The sequence below is a fragment of the Bos javanicus genome, chromosome 23, assembly GCF_032452875.1.
Source record: "Bos javanicus breed banteng chromosome 23, ARS-OSU_banteng_1.0, whole genome shotgun sequence".
NCBI classification, from domain to species: Eukaryota; Metazoa; Chordata; class Mammalia; order Artiodactyla; family Bovidae; genus Bos; species Bos javanicus.
The window spans coordinates 28,651,019-28,666,513 of NC_083890.1; the positions used below are offsets into that span (position 1 = coordinate 28,651,019).

Here is a 15,495-nt window from a genome sequence, read left to right on the forward strand (position 1 = left end):
GGAGTCAGCGGTCCCAGAGAGGGAGGCTGCCCAGGGCCCCACAGGCCGCAGCTGAGCCAGGCTTTCCAGCTGCGCACAATCAGCCGATTCTGGAACAAAACCCGAAAAAAAACAAAAACAAAAACAAACCCAAAACGAACAAAAGCACTGCAGGCTCTTCTTAGCCGGGGTATGTGTGGGGTCTGTCGGGGGGGAAAGTGTGAGGTGGGGGAAACCCGCCTTTCTTGGGGGTCCTGCGCCTCCGGGGGCAGTCCTCTGCTCCTCCCCCTTGCAGAGCACCGCTCCCCCAGATTTTGGTCAGAGGCAGGGACTCTGAGAGCAGCGGAATCCTTGATTTCCTAAAGCCTCTATCATTCAAATCCGAGGAGAAAATCAGCGCAGGCAGATCGGTAGAGACCCTAAAACCAAGGAAGGGCTCTGATTGGCTTCTAGAAACCGGATAGGCAATGGGAGTGAGAACTGGGAACTCGTCATGAGTATCCAGGCAGAAAGGCCCGACACAGTTTGAGAGAAGAGAAAGTGAAACTCCAGAGAGATGGGGAACCCCTCCCCCTACTCGACACTTACCTTCCCATCCCCCAGACATCACCTTAGGCCAGAAGGTGGCCTAAGATCCCGATCGCCTTGCTCGGTGACCTGGGACTTTGCCCTGACCCTGCTACTCCTGCCTGGAGGACCCTGTTACATGGTCTCCCTGAGTCCTGGCCCAGCGGCTGGGTAAGTCAGCAGTTGACAAAACTTGCGGTTTCAGAATCTGTCTATGGACCTAGGACCTGGGACCTCAAAGACAATACCATTTATATGGGTTACATCTGTGAACATTTACCGTGTTAGAAATATAAACAGAAATCTATTGATTCAACTATTATATTAATAACCCATTACATGAAAAGACATTTTTATGAAAAAAAAATCACCATTTTCAAAATAAAACAGTGTAGTGAGAAGTGATCTTTTCTAGATTTTACATTCTTTCAAAAGTTGACATTCTTTTCTTGTATGTCTCATTAAAAGACTGAAGACTTTGCATATCTGCTTCTGTTTTTAATCTTTTTGATTGAGTATATTAAAAAATCCAGCCTCACACAAATAGGTAACAGAAGTATCTTGAATAACATTTTCAAATAACTGTGGTTCCCACTTTGATACAACACTAAACAAGTGGTAGCAGCTTAAAGGTAGCGTCTTATTTTCAGTGATAACCCATAACTGCCACTGAGTATTTCCAAATCTGTTGCATACGAATATAAGGTCTGTCCTGAACATTGAGTGAATATTGTACTAATGCGTGATTTTTTTTTAAGTAGTGTATTGTTTCACCAAGTTGTATAGATTTTAAAGTGTTAACATTTAGGATTATCAAACAATCACATTTGTTAATATCACCACAGTTGACACTAGAAAAATTTGTCGGTACTGGGAATCTGTCAAGATTAATTTTCTCATGAGAGCTTGCATTTTATCATCGGCAAAAAATAGTATCAGTTGATATTCTAGAAGGGAGAAGCTCCCATTCATTATGCCAAAATAACTAAATGTAAGCAATCATAGTTTTCCTGTTCTTCATTCTCAAAGTGAAAATGGCATTCCATAAAAAAAGGAGCTAAGTCAACTCAGAATAATGATTTTCCTTGGGCCATGGTACTTTAGAATATAGCAGAAGGACTTTTATGTGTACTTCCCATTTCATCTTATCAAATATTCTAAAATGTGGACTTAAGATTGGTGACTGTAGCAACTTAATAATTTTTAATACTACAACCTGGATATTTTTCAGTGAAACTTGCTTTTCTATTCTGCAACTGAATGGTGGTGAAGAATACAATAACTGCTATTGCTGTTTGGTGAAATAACCCTCACTTCTGCTAAGTTTTACCTCAGCGCAAATGTCAGCACAGTGGAAAAGGTAGGGGCTTCCCTGGTAGAGCAGTGGTTACTAATCTACCTTCCAATGATAGGGGACGTGAGTTCAGTCTCTGTTGGGGAACTAGGATCCCACCTGATGAGCCTATACACTCTAGAGCCCAGGCTCTGCAACTAGAGAAAGCCCCAATACCTCAATGAAGACCCTGTACAGCCAAAATAAAATAAATAAACTAAAAAAAAGGTGAATAAATTTTTGGTAATGTTATGAAAGTAGTTTTGACCCATAATTGGATCTCAGAGACTTCAAGGGTTCCATAGACCAGACTTTGAGAATTTCTGTTCTGAGTAAAGCAGGGAGACTACAAGCTGGCGGCTTCCCCTGTAGCTCAGTCGGTAAAGAATCTGCCTGCCGTGCAGGAGACCCAGGTTCAATTCCTGTGTCGGGGAGATCCCCTGGAGAAGGAAATGGCAACCCACTTCAGTATTCTTGCCTGGAGAATCCCATGGGCACAGGAACCTGGAAGGCTACAGTCCATGGGGTCTTAAGAGTTAGACATAACTTACCAACTAAACCGCCACTACCTCTTTGCCTCCTCTTCACTTCTGAGAATACCTCTTCTGGAACTGGACTCCCTGCCTCCCAAACCTTTACTTATTGGGGCTCTGCCTCTCGGCTCTTCTAAAAGAGAACTTACCCCTAGAAATTTGATGCCAGAGTGTCTCCATATAGACAGGGAGTTGGATGACAGGTGTTTCCCCTTTGGAATGGGGACAGTTTGTGCCTGAAGACAAGAGAGAGAAATTCATTCATGACCCATTTTGAATTTGTTCTTTTCCGTTCAGTTCAATGACTCAGTCGTGTCCGACTCTTTGCGACCCCATGGACTGCAGCAGTACATCAGGCCTCCCTGTCCATCACCAACTCCCGGAGTTTACTCAAACTCATGTCCATTGAGTCAGTGATGCCATCCAACCACCTCATCCTCTGTCGTCCCCTTCTCCTCCCACCTTCAATCTTTCCCAGCATCATGGTCTTTTCAAATGAGTCAGTTCTTCGCATCAGGTGGCCAAAGTATTGGAGTTTCAGCTTCAGAATCAGTCCTTCTAATGAATATTCAGGACTGATCTCCTTTAGAATGGACTGGTTGGATCTCCTTGCAGTCCAAGGGACTCTCAAGAGTCTTCTCCAACACCACAGTTCAAAAGCATCAATTCTTTGGGGCTCAGCTTTCTTTATAGTCCAACTCTTACATCCAAACATGACTAGTGGAAAAACAATAGTCTTGACTAGATGGACCTTTCTTGGCAAAGTAATATCTCTCTTTTTTAATATGCTGTCTAGGTTGGTCATAAATTTTTCTTCCAAGGAGCAAGCATCTTTTAATTTCATGGCTGCAGTCACCATCTGCAGTGATTTTGGAGCCCAAAAATAAAGTCTGACACTGTTTGCACTGTTTCCCCATCTATTTCCCATGAAGTGATGGGACCAGATGCCATGATCTTAGTTTTCTGAATGTTAAGCTTTAAGCCAACTTTTTCACTGTCCTCTTTCACTTTCATCAGGAGGCTCTTTAGTTCTTCGCTTTCTGCCATAAGCGTGGTGTCATCTGCATATCTGAGATTATTGATATTTCTCCTCACAATCTTGATTCCAACTTGTGCTTCTTCCAGCCTAGTGTTTCTCATGATGTACTCAGCATATAAGTTAAATAATGAATTTGTTGATGCCAGCTTAATATTGATCCATATCCCAGATAGAAATGTGATCTGTGTGAGAAATAATATTGGCCCTTTGGTTTTAAATGGGTCTAATGCACCTTATTTGAAGCCCAATAATAGCAAAAATAATAGTGCTACTCAAAGTTCTAGGTCTGCTCAAAGTTCTAGTCTGTGACTTTCCATGAGGTGCTAGCTACTGAGCTATTGAGCACTTTAAATGTGGCTAATGTCATTGAGCAGTTGAATTTTTATTTAATTTCATTTAAATTTAAATAGCCATATGTGGCTAGGAGGCTTCCCTGGTGGCTCAGATGGTATATAATCCTTCTGCAGTGCAGGAGACCAGGGTTCCACCCCTGGGTTGGGAAGATCCCCTGGAGAACAGAATAGCTACTCACTTCAGTAATTTTGCCTGGAAAATTCCAAAGACAGAGGAGCCTGGTGGGCTACAGTACATGGGGTCACAAAGAGTTGGACATGCCTGAGTGACTTACACACACACAGACGTGCCTAGTAGCTGCCATATTTGACAGAACATATCTAAGTGTTTTAGTTTTCATTCTCCCGAGATATTGTATGACTCACAGATTGAAGTACACTGAAATTATCTTTATACATTTATTTTTGTGGGTCTTAGAATCACCTTAAAGTACAGAAGTCCAGAAAATTTAATCTGCCTGCAATACAGGAGACCTGGGTTTTATTTCTAGGTTGGGAAGATCCCCTGGAGAAGGGAATGGCTACTCACTCCAGTAATCTTGACTGGAGAATTCCAAGGACAGAGGAGCCTGGCAGGCTACAGCCCAGAGGGTTGCAAAGAGTCGGATATGATAGAGTGACTAATGCTTTCATTTTCTTTAACATCTAGAGTGCACAGACATTAACCAAAATATAATCTATAACTTCAAGTTCATCAGTTTTCAAAAACACCCATCATTGGAGCCAATTTTGGTCTATATTACATTGAGACTCTTGGTGTCGTTTTTGCTAACCTGGTAAACATAAACAAGCACTTATGTCTTCACTTAGCCACGAGAAAGCACTTATTGAATACCCCATTGTAAAATACCCTGTAGGTCCTACATAGTTAGGAAATACAAAGCAGAAGATGTAAACCCTAGCATTCCACCACCTCAGAATTCTTTACCTGTTATTCCTCCCTGTAGTGTGTGTAAAGTGGTACCTGCCCCCAGTTTCAGCTTTTTGTTTCCTTTCACCCTTGGACACCATCCTCCTCATCGTCTCTACTTAAATGAAAATATACATAGAGTTTTCACAATTGCAGAATGAAGAATTTTCTAAGCCTGACCCAAAGATAAAAAAAAAACCACCAAGAAAAACTAAACTTTCTATGGCAACTACAAACTTACAACCATGCAAACACATGTCCATAATCAAATTCAAAGACACATAACAAATCTGACAGACAAAAGGTTAGCATATGTCAGCCAGATATTTTTCAGCCAGAGACCGCCAGGTACACGCCTAGTTGAACACACTGTGTTTACTGCTGATACAGCAAAGGAGGGCACACATCGTGGGAAATCATAGGACATTTTAGAATGAAAGTATAAGAAAGAATGTGTTATTGTGGAATTTGGGCTCTGATTGGATAAAAGAAAGGTTTACTCTAAATTGAGTATTGCCAGGAAGCATGGTCAGTTACATGACTGGGTGTCCTAATCAGGCTTATCTATAAGGAGGGCAGACTAGAGCAAGGGTAAAGCAGCAGTTGGTAAAGAAGCAGCCGTCACTCATGTTACCCAGGACGGGATGTTCAGTACTTTCTGAGTTGCACTGTATCCTGTGTTCTCTGCGCTGAAGCAAAATTATGCATAGTCTTGTCTTATTTTGTGTCACTTTATTATGGTTTCAGTGTATCTTTTTTTTGATATTGGTATTTTATAAAATAGTTTATTCCAAAGAGAATTACATGGCCTAGCTGTGAGTACCAGGCTAGCTTCAAATAACACTGAGGTCAGCTGTGAGTGACACACCTGTTACCTGGGGTCAGGAGGCTGATTTTTCTTCTTCCTTAAATTCAGTATTTTAAAATTCTTACATTGCAAGTGAAAAATAAAGATTATAAGAAAATAGTTTGGAAAAGAAGAAATGCAAATACCAAATAATTTATTATTAATAGGTTGGAAAAATGAGACTATGAAAGGAAAAGTGGAAAGAAAAATTAAAATCTGTCAGCTTGGCAAAGATGAAAGGAAGATAAAGGCTAGGACCTTTAGTGGGTCTTTGGGAAAGTCAAGGCAGGGCAGGGTAAACAGATTAGGATTGGCTGGTATGAATAATTTCAGCTGGCTTTGGGTTAGAGATGGTCTTTAGTTGTCTGGTACCTAGCCCTGGTATCACTGGTGGTGGTAGTGGTTTAGTTGCCAAGTCATATCTGACTCTTGCAACCCTGGCCTCTGTAGCCTGCCAGGCTTCTCTGTCCATAGGATTTCCCAGGCAAGAATCCTGGGGTGGATTGCCATTTCCAGGGATCAAACCTGGGGCTCCTGCGTTGCAGGTGGTCTCTTGCGTTGGGGGTGGCCTCCTACATTGCAGGTGGATTCTTTACTGACTGAGCCATCAGGGTAGCCCCCAACTCACAGAGGTAGAGGAATACTGCCTTTTGGGGTCCAAGGCCAGATAGGGGATGGAGGGCTCTGGATTAGTTAGTTTGCATATCAAAGGCTTGCTCCTGCCAGGGAAAGCAATCTCTCCTCAGGGAGAAAGGTTTTTTTAAAAAATTAATTTTTACCTTTCACCCGGGTCTTCATTGCTGCACGTGGGCTTTGTCTGCTTTCAGAGAGCTGGAGGGCTACTCTCTAGCTGCAGTGCACTGGCCTCTCACTGCCATGGCTTCTCGTGTTGCAGAGCACAGGCTCTGGGCCCGGGGCTTCAGTAGGTGCAGCACATGGGGTCAGTTGCTCTGTGGCATGTGGAATCTTTCCGGATCAGGGATCATAACCCGTGACCTCTGCATTGGCAGGGAGATTCTTACCCACTGTACCACTAAGGAAGTCCCTCAACAAAACATTCTTAAACACTGAGCTATCAGAGCAAATTTCCCCACATCTTGTTGGCACCTAGCCTCTGCTCCCATGCCTTGAGAATGCTGGCTTACATGAGTCTTGAGAGACCATGTCTTATTACAGAAGCTGAAAACATACTTCCCTAACCTTTTGTTGTTGCTGGGGCACAGGCAGGCATCCTATACTCTGGCAATCTGGTGCACTTATGCCAGATTTTGATTTAGGAGTTAGTTCCACGAAGAACTAGGAAATCCACTGATTTCCTGAGCCCATTCCCTCCTCAACTCTTCATTCTCATTTCTCTATCCAGGAGAAATATACTCATCAGTTGGGTCTGAATCCACTGGGATAGCTACTGCCAAACACACCTCTGGCTCCATTCCCATCTATAGTAATTACTTCTTCATCCTCTGCCTCCCACCAGATAATATCCACTCTCCATTTGCTTGGACTCATGCATGTGTTCTGTTTATATGCTGACAATCCCTATGATCCTCTCAAGTCCTGCTGACTCCTCCACCTCCTCCCCCTCTCACTCCAGCTCCCAGCTCTCTGGGTGTCATTGGATCTGCCTCCAGAATTTGCAAGCAGGCAGGCACATGTATCCCTCTCTCTTTGCACTGCACATGCCCTCGTAATGTTTAACAAAGTTCCTGTTTTCTAAAATTAGCCAAATTTGTTTTCTGCTGCTTATAGGTAAGACTGCTAATTTAATATTAAGCTAAGTATCTATTTGTACCATCTCAAAACACAGCTGACATAAAATTTACTTCAGAACCAAATGATTTCCAAAAACTCACATACACCTAAACCTCACGTGGCTTCCCCTGGCCCCTTCCTATTGCAAAAATTATCAGAACACGGCAGATAAAGGAATTCTCACACCAGATATCTCAAATCTCATAGCATATCAAATGTGAAATGGGTATGAATTGCCAAATATTTACTGTTTCCTCGGATGCTTAGAAGGATGACAGGAGAAATTGTGGGGCAGAAAAGGTGCTTTGGAAATATCGGTATGGATGTTGTCATCAATTACTATTTGTGGCAGGGGCTGAAATTCTATGTGCAGTCACTCATTCTCATACATTTGTCTCGGCAGCAGATGAAGAACCAAATCAAAGGCAACAAAAGTGATTAATTAATAGTTAACACATTTTAATAAGTACTTTAAAGACACTCCAACCATTCCCCTTAGAGAAAGAAGATCATCTATTACCGTCTTCATTATAGAGACAAAGCAGTGAGGACAGGAGACTCCTAACTCTGCCGTAAGGCTCTAGTCATCTGAGAGCTTGTTGGAAACCTAGCGGGATGATGCAGCTGAGGCAGAGAGCTGGGAACGATGAAAAGGAGCAAAGGATAAATGAAAAAACCTGTGCCAGGAGGTCTTCTCTCAGGGTCTCAGTGTGAGTTTGGATCTCATGCAGTTAAGCCACAGGAAAGGGAAAATTCTCCCAGTGAAGGCAGATGAGAATTCATAGATGAACTCTTGAGTTCTGGCATTGGTAAAGGTTACCTTCCCACCATCATGATCCAGAATGACTCCAATGTGCCGGGGGCAGTAGGACAGGATTTGGAAGGGCCCTGGGCTGGTGCATATAGACACCCCAGCTGAGGACAGCTGCAGAGTCCAGACCCCTCCTCGGGGGTGAAGTTGAGAAATCCCCTTCTCACCACTGACTCTCTTGCCACCCCCACCAGGCAGAATTTTGGCCATATTCCGTTTTCCTGAAACCATTTCTCCTCCAACTCCTCATTCTCCCCTCCATATCCAGGAGAATGATACCCATCAGTGATGCCTGTAAATCCACCAAGATCTCTACTGCCGAACACACCTCTGCTTCCAGCCCTGTATCTCCTTGCGTCTTCTTCCTCCTCTGCTTCCCACCAGATCCTGTCCACTTTCACTTCCCAGTACACTTTGCCCCATGTGAAGCCCTTACTGCCCAGCACCCCTAGCTCCAGATCAAATCTCTGACCACGCTGGCATTTGTTCATCCACAAGCCAGTGAACATCATACTCTTCCCATCTGGAGACACTGAGAGGTAGCCATTGGCTGTCTGGGAATTCAGGATGATCCTCACTGTGGGGACAAGGAGACAAAGGTGTGGCCTCACAAAAGATATAAATGAGATTTGTCCCATAGGTTCTGGGCCTTTATGACAACGGTGGGAGGCTCCTCAGGGGACCAGGACAAAGACTGCTTTTGACCTTGTGTTCAGACTATTAGCAACCATATCTAGAGAGTGTTAAGAACATAGAAAATTCAAGGCCTCAGGCAGTGCCATGAGACTTGAGAGGGAAAATGATAAGGCCTGGGACCACTTCAGTTTAGTTCAGTCACTCAGTCATGTCTGACTCTTTGTGACCCCATGAACCACAGCATGCCAGGCCTCTCTGTCCATCACCAACTCCCGGAGTTCACTCAGACTCATGTCCATCGAGTCAGTGATGCCATCCAGCCATCTCATCCTCTGTTGTCCCCTTTTCCTCCTGCCCCCAATCCCTCCCAGCATCAGAGTCTTTTCCAATGAGTCAACTCTTCGCATGAGGTGGCCAAAGTACTGGAGTTTCAGCTTTACCATCATTCCCTCCAAAGAAATCCCAGGGCTGATCTCCTTCAGAATGGACTGGTTGGATCTCCTTGCAGTCCAAGGGACTCTCAAGAGTCTTCTCCAACACCACACTTCAAAAGCATCAATTCCTCAGCACTCAGCTTTCTTCACAGTCCAACTCTCACATCCATACATGACCACAGGAAAAACCATAGCCTTGACTAGATGAACCTTTGTTGGCAAAGTAATGTCTCTGCTTTTGAATATGCTATCTAGGTTGGTCATAACTTTTCTTCCACGGAGTAAGCATCTTTTAATTTCATGGCTGCAGTCACCATCTGCAGTGATTTTGGAGCCCCCCAAAATAAAGTCTGCTACTGTTTCCACTGTTTCCCCGTCTATTTCCCATGATGTGATGGGACCAGATGCCATGATCTTCGATTTCTGAATGTTGAGCTTTAAGCCAACTTTTTCATTCTCACTTTCACTTTCATCAAGAGGCTTTTGAGTTCCTCTTCACTTTCTGCCATAAGGGTGGTGTCATCTGTATATCTGGGATCACTGTAGCTGGGCAAATCTGATTTTGAAATCAGGATAAAGAATTTGGATACATTAGTTACACAAAGACCTTCCATTTTAAAACAGAATTGCTGACCTTGAGTAATGGACCTTCACAGGAAAGCTGCAAACTTCAGCCACTATCCCCTCCAGATACTCACTTGTCTTATATTCCAGATCCCTCATCAATTTTCCTAGAATAAAAGAAAAAAGGACAATTCTTTCTTGTTTTTTTTTTTTTTTCTTTAGCCACACTGCTTGACTTGTGGGAAGTCCAGCGTTGAACCCAGGCTGATGGCAGTGAAAGCACGGAGTCCTACCCACTGGACCACCAGGGAATTCCCAAGAAGAAGCAATTTTAACACCACAGCTTCTAGGTCAAGTTCTCTTACATGGGCTCATATAACTTTAAATGATGACAGGGCACCATGAAAGTTCAAGTGAATTCGAGAAAGCAATTCGGGAGACACCCAGACCTGTGCAGTCTAAACTGGTTCTTGTAAGCATATATACCAACAAGTGCTGAACCCACCTGCTGCTTCATTAAAGAGTACCTTTGGGCACACCACCTGTTGTTAAACTAAGTCTGAAACTTCTAGTCCTAAACCACACTGTTTCTCTCCATTCTCACAGATACCTCTTTGAGATACACTTTCCCAGTGTTCTTTAAATTGTTAAAAAAATTTTTATTGTGGTAAAAGCACATGACATTTACCATCTTTACTATTTTTAAATGTATAGTTCATTAATGTTTAGTTCAGTTCAGTCACTCAGTCATGTCTGCCTCTTTGCAGTCCTATGGACTGTAGCATGCCAAGCCTCCCTGTCCATCACCAACTCCCGGAGCTTGCTCAAACTCATGGCCATCGAGTTGGTGATGCCGTCCAGCCATCTCATCCTCTCTTGTCCCCTTCTCCTCCTGCCTTCAGTCTTTCCCAGCATCAGGGTCTTTTCCAGTGAGTCAGTTAATCATTAATGTTGCTGCTGCTGCTGCTGCTAAGTCACTTCAGTCGTGTCCAACTCTTAGCGACCTCATGGACTGCAGCCTACGAGGCTCCTCTGTCCATGGGATTTCCTAGGTTAAATAACTATGCAATTGATTTCCAGAACTTTTCCATTTTGAAAAATTGAAACTCTGTACCCATTAAACAGCAGCTCCTCATTTCCCCCTCCTCTCTAACCTGGCAACCGCTAATCACTTTCTGTTCCTATGGATTTGACTGCTTGAGAGACCTCATATACAGGGAATCATATATTACTTGTCTCTTTGTGACTGGCTCCTTTCACTTACCCTAATGTCCTCGAGGTTCATCCATGATATAGTACGCGGCATGATTTCCTTCCTTTTTCAGGTTGGATAGTATTCCAGTGTCTGCATCTGCCACATTCTGTTTCTCCATTCATCCATCGATGGGCATGTGGGCTGTTCCTGCATCCCACCGGGGGTGAATAATGCTGCTATGAACCTGAGAGTGCGAAGATCTCTTTGAGATTAAAATTCTCTTTTAATTCTTTAGGAAGTGGGAATGCTGGACCATATGGTAACCATATTTTTAATTTTTTGAGGAAATGCCTCACTTGTACTCTCAGTGTTTTGAGACACTCTCCCAATATTCTTTTTACCTCACTGTTAGATATGAAATATCTTTTTACCATCTGGAGACCTCTGGCTGTGACTGTATTTTAGTCTAGGTTCCATTCTTAGATTATCATGTGGTGAGGATGAGATGGCTGGATGTCATCACTGACTCGACCGACGTGAATCTCAGTGAACTCCGGGAGTTGGTGATGAACAGGGAGGCCTGGCGTGCTGCGATTCATGGGGTCGCAAAGAGTCGGACACGACTGAGCGATTGATCTGATCTGATCTGATCCGATCTTGGACTTAGATTCCCTCTCCAGCGTCCCTGCCTGTTGTGAATGACACACAAAGAGCAAGGAACTCTGAGAAGTCACAGCCATGCTCACAACCTAAGGACACATTATAGAGAAAGAAAGAAGCTTTCTAGGTTCAGAACCCCCTCCTTTATGATTGACTTCTCTGAGTCCTTTCTCTGAAGAAAGAAGTATATCTGAAAATTCTTCTGCCTGATTTTTGATTGCAGGACTGATCAGCTTTTCAACCCAGAACTTCTTCCAGGGTAGCCAGAGTAATGACGTCACAGTGAGAACTCCTGAGAGAAAGGTGTGGTTTCCCACCATCACCTCCTGCACATGCGCACGAGCACTAACAGTAGCCCAAAGACGCAGAGAGGACAAGATGGCTTCCAAATGGTCGCTTTCAAGGTCAGAGTCAAAGAGTAGAATATGGAGTTCTGAAGAAACGGTCATGATCCAAGGATTCTCTCCCCACCAATATGTCATTTATAGACAGTATTCAAAAAGAAAGAAAGGCATTTTCCTCCTTTAAAACTCTTTGAAACATGCTACTAATACTACAAGCTCTAAAGAAATTACCTGAGGATATGAACTAGACAAATTAAAATTAAATTTTAAAAGCATTAAATTTAAAATTAAGGTATAGCTAGGCAGATATATAAACTAAACCCAAAATGAAAGAAGTCTGTGGTTTTGATCTTATTATCAAAAAGTATTAGATTCAAGGCAAAAAAAATTTATTAATGAAACAGTGGCTATTTTACGGTACTAAAAATTATAATCATCAATTAGGATATAACTCACCTTAAGAATCATACAGGGACAAAACATCAAAATATAAAAAGCAATATGTGTGCAGCCAAGTCGCTTCAGTTGTCTTACTCTTTGCCACCCTATCAACAGTAGCCTGCCAGGCTCTTCTGTTCATGGGATTCTCCAAGTAAGAATACTGGAGTGGATTTACATGCCCTCCTCCAGGGAGAAGGACTCTTCCTGACCCAGGGATTGACCCTGCATCTCTATGTCTTCTACATTGCCAGGTGGGTTCTTTACCACTAGTGCAACCTGGAAAGACCTAATATATATATATTAGATCTATATAGTGTCTTTTTAGAGATGAGTTTTTGCCCATAGTGTACTCTCACTATCAGAATACAAGAAAAATGGGCAAAAACTCATTGCTAAAAGGAAACTTTGGGTGACTTTTTTCTAGTCTATGACATATCAAAAAGTCAAAAAATCAGCATCAACACAAAATACCTAAATGATGTAATTACTAAGGAAAACCTCGTGGACATGTATCAAATTCTATTCCAAAGACAGAGAGAATGTAGCTTCTTTTTGAATATTTGGAACTGTCCAAAAATTCACAACATACAATACAGAAAGCCTCAATAAAGTCCAAAATAGTGAATTGGCAGCAAACTCATCTAATCCCAAGATTTAAAAACTGTGAAACATAAGAGTATTAGAAACTGCCCTCTTGCCCCCACTGGCACCCGTGACAGAAAAAGAAAAAGATGAGGAGAGTCTCTGAAGAGGCTCTTACCTGGAGGGGAAGGTTACACAGAGTCTCACCTCCTTGTCCTGGTCCTGCTTACCTGTGCTGGATCCCGTCACCTGCTGCCTACAGGACCATCCTGGCATCGGGCTGGTTACAGACAAAACCATCAGTCTTGGTCTTTGGAGTCAATGCTGCTCAGCAAGGTCTTGCCTCAGCCCTCCCTGGTTTGTTACCACTGACCCTCCAGAGCGCACCCGACCCCCACACACCAGCCCTGAGGCAGGGGGTCACAGTAAGTTTTGGACCACGTGGGCCAAGGTCTTCTCTCCAATCCTCAGCGCACTTCCCACACAAGGACAACACAGATTAGCAGGGTTCCAGGGAAGTCATGGACTGACACTGACCCTCATCAGGGTGAGAGGTTTAGGTCACCAGAGCATAGACCTCAGTTTTCTTCCTGTCCCCAGCAGGGGGCGCTACTCCTGACACACAGGAGGTTCTCCATCAGTTCCCTCCCTCCTGGAAGCTATTTTCCAACAACTATAGACTGTGTTGCATTTGCATGTCATTCCACCCCACTGTGAATCCCTTGGTGTGTCACTCACTGAGACCCAGTACAGAGCCTGACATCTAGTAACCACGTAACAAATGATGAGCAAATCAGTGTGGGGTTTTCTTCAACTAATACATACATAAAGTCTAAAATATTCATATGACATAAAGGGTTACAGTGAAAAGTAAATTTCCTCCTCCATCCCATCCAAAATCTTTCCACATTCCCTCCCTGGACAAGGTAAGTGTTACAGTTTAGACAGTATTCTAGAGACAGAGTCCATGTTGTAAGATGGTATTTTCCATACATTCTATCTACAACTTTGTTATCAATTAGCAATATATTCTGAGACTATTCTATTTTTAAAAATACAAATCTAATTCAGTTTAAGATATTGATAATAATGATTCACCACTGCTGATTTTAAACATTTAAGTATAGGAATAATCCTCCATCTTCCACAATAATAGAATTTTTTTCTAGACAAAGTCATCCAGATTTAAAATATACTCATTCTCCAATCTCCCCGAGGCTGCTTGTCCTCATGAATAATTTCTGGCCAGTATGATGAAGCAGATGTAAATTTTTGAATTTTGATCTTCAAGGGAAGAAACTTTTCCTCCTTCCCTGCTTTCCCTGGTTGCTCCCAAACCATGAACGTGGTCTTAGGTCCTCGGTCCATGCCAACAAGGGCAACGTCCCAGGGAGAACAGAGAGGAAAGGTCCCAGGGACCTGGATGCCTGGACAACCTCGTGTTGCAGGGCCGCCCTAAGGTTAAGATGTTTGTTGCTCAGTCGTGTCTGACTCTTTGCGACCCCATGAACTGTACCCTTCCAGTCTCTTCTGTCCATGGGATTCTTCAGGCAAGAATAATTGAGTGGGTTACCATGTCCTTCTCCAGGGGATCTTCCCAACTCAGGGATTGAACCCCAGTCTCCCGCCTTGAGTGGTGTTCTCTCTACCATCTGAGCCACCAGGAAAGCCCAAGCAGCACTGCAGCCACTCTAGCAGCCCTGGAACTCCCTGCCTCACTGTCCTGGGAGACACACACCAGCTTCCTTCCTGTGAGACCGGTGTTACTTGGGTTCTGCTGCACAGAGTGAATTAATACATATCGGGAGAACAGGATGCCCAGAGTGTGAGTTCATGATGGTCTGTTGTGAGATGAGCAGAGATGTATTTACAGTGTCACCCCTGGCTCCCGGGACATTACTGTGAGCTGGAGGAAGGGAGAGCTGGGCTGGGGGTGGGGGGCAGCACAGGGAGCCTGGAGATGTTACCTTCCTCATCTTCCCAGCCGTGGGGTCTGACAGAGGAGGGTTTGGTCACCAGGTATCCATTTGGGGGCGTTTGCCTCTTCACGTTCCTTCCTGTCCTCTTTACAGACAATTTCCTTCACGTTCCAGACAGGATGAGAATCTGCAGGTGCTCTCTTCCTCCTCGTCCTCCTGTCTGAGGGCAGGGCCTGCGGAGGCTGAGACCTAGAGGAGAAACTTCTCAGGTAGGACAGGAATGCAGGTCACTTATCCTCCTTCTGGAATCTATGCTTCCCCAGCCTGGCCTGGACAGCCAGTCTTGAGACAGCTGAATCCCCAGTATAAGTGAGGCATATGGGGAAAATAAAATAATGTGCATCCATGGGTCCCTCATATCTTTTCCCCCATAATCCCAAAATGTACATTTATTAATCTCCTAATTGTTACCAGAGAGTCACTAGTCCAGCTGATGTTCCTAAAGTGAGTATTATACAGGGGCATGCCTACCAGAGGAGGGAACACTGGGAGCACCTTAGATCTGCCAACCACAGGATGACTTTGGGATCATCTGG

The 15,495-nt window shown here is 43.7% G+C and overlaps 1 protein-coding gene and 1 long non-coding RNA gene across 2 annotated transcripts in view; one reads left to right on the forward strand and one right to left on the reverse strand.

Moving 5' to 3' along the window:
- The window catches only part of LOC133236929 (BOLA class I histocompatibility antigen, alpha chain BL3-7-like), a 227,641-nt gene that overhangs the window by 94,231 nt on the left and 117,915 nt on the right, over positions 1 to 15,495 (reverse strand). The window lies entirely within an intron of this gene.
- Positions 198 to 10,299, forward strand: LOC133236950 (uncharacterized). Its single transcript, XR_009733079.1, has 2 exons — positions 198 to 717; positions 9,981 to 10,299. It is a non-coding gene; the product is annotated as an uncharacterized LOC133236950 (long non-coding RNA).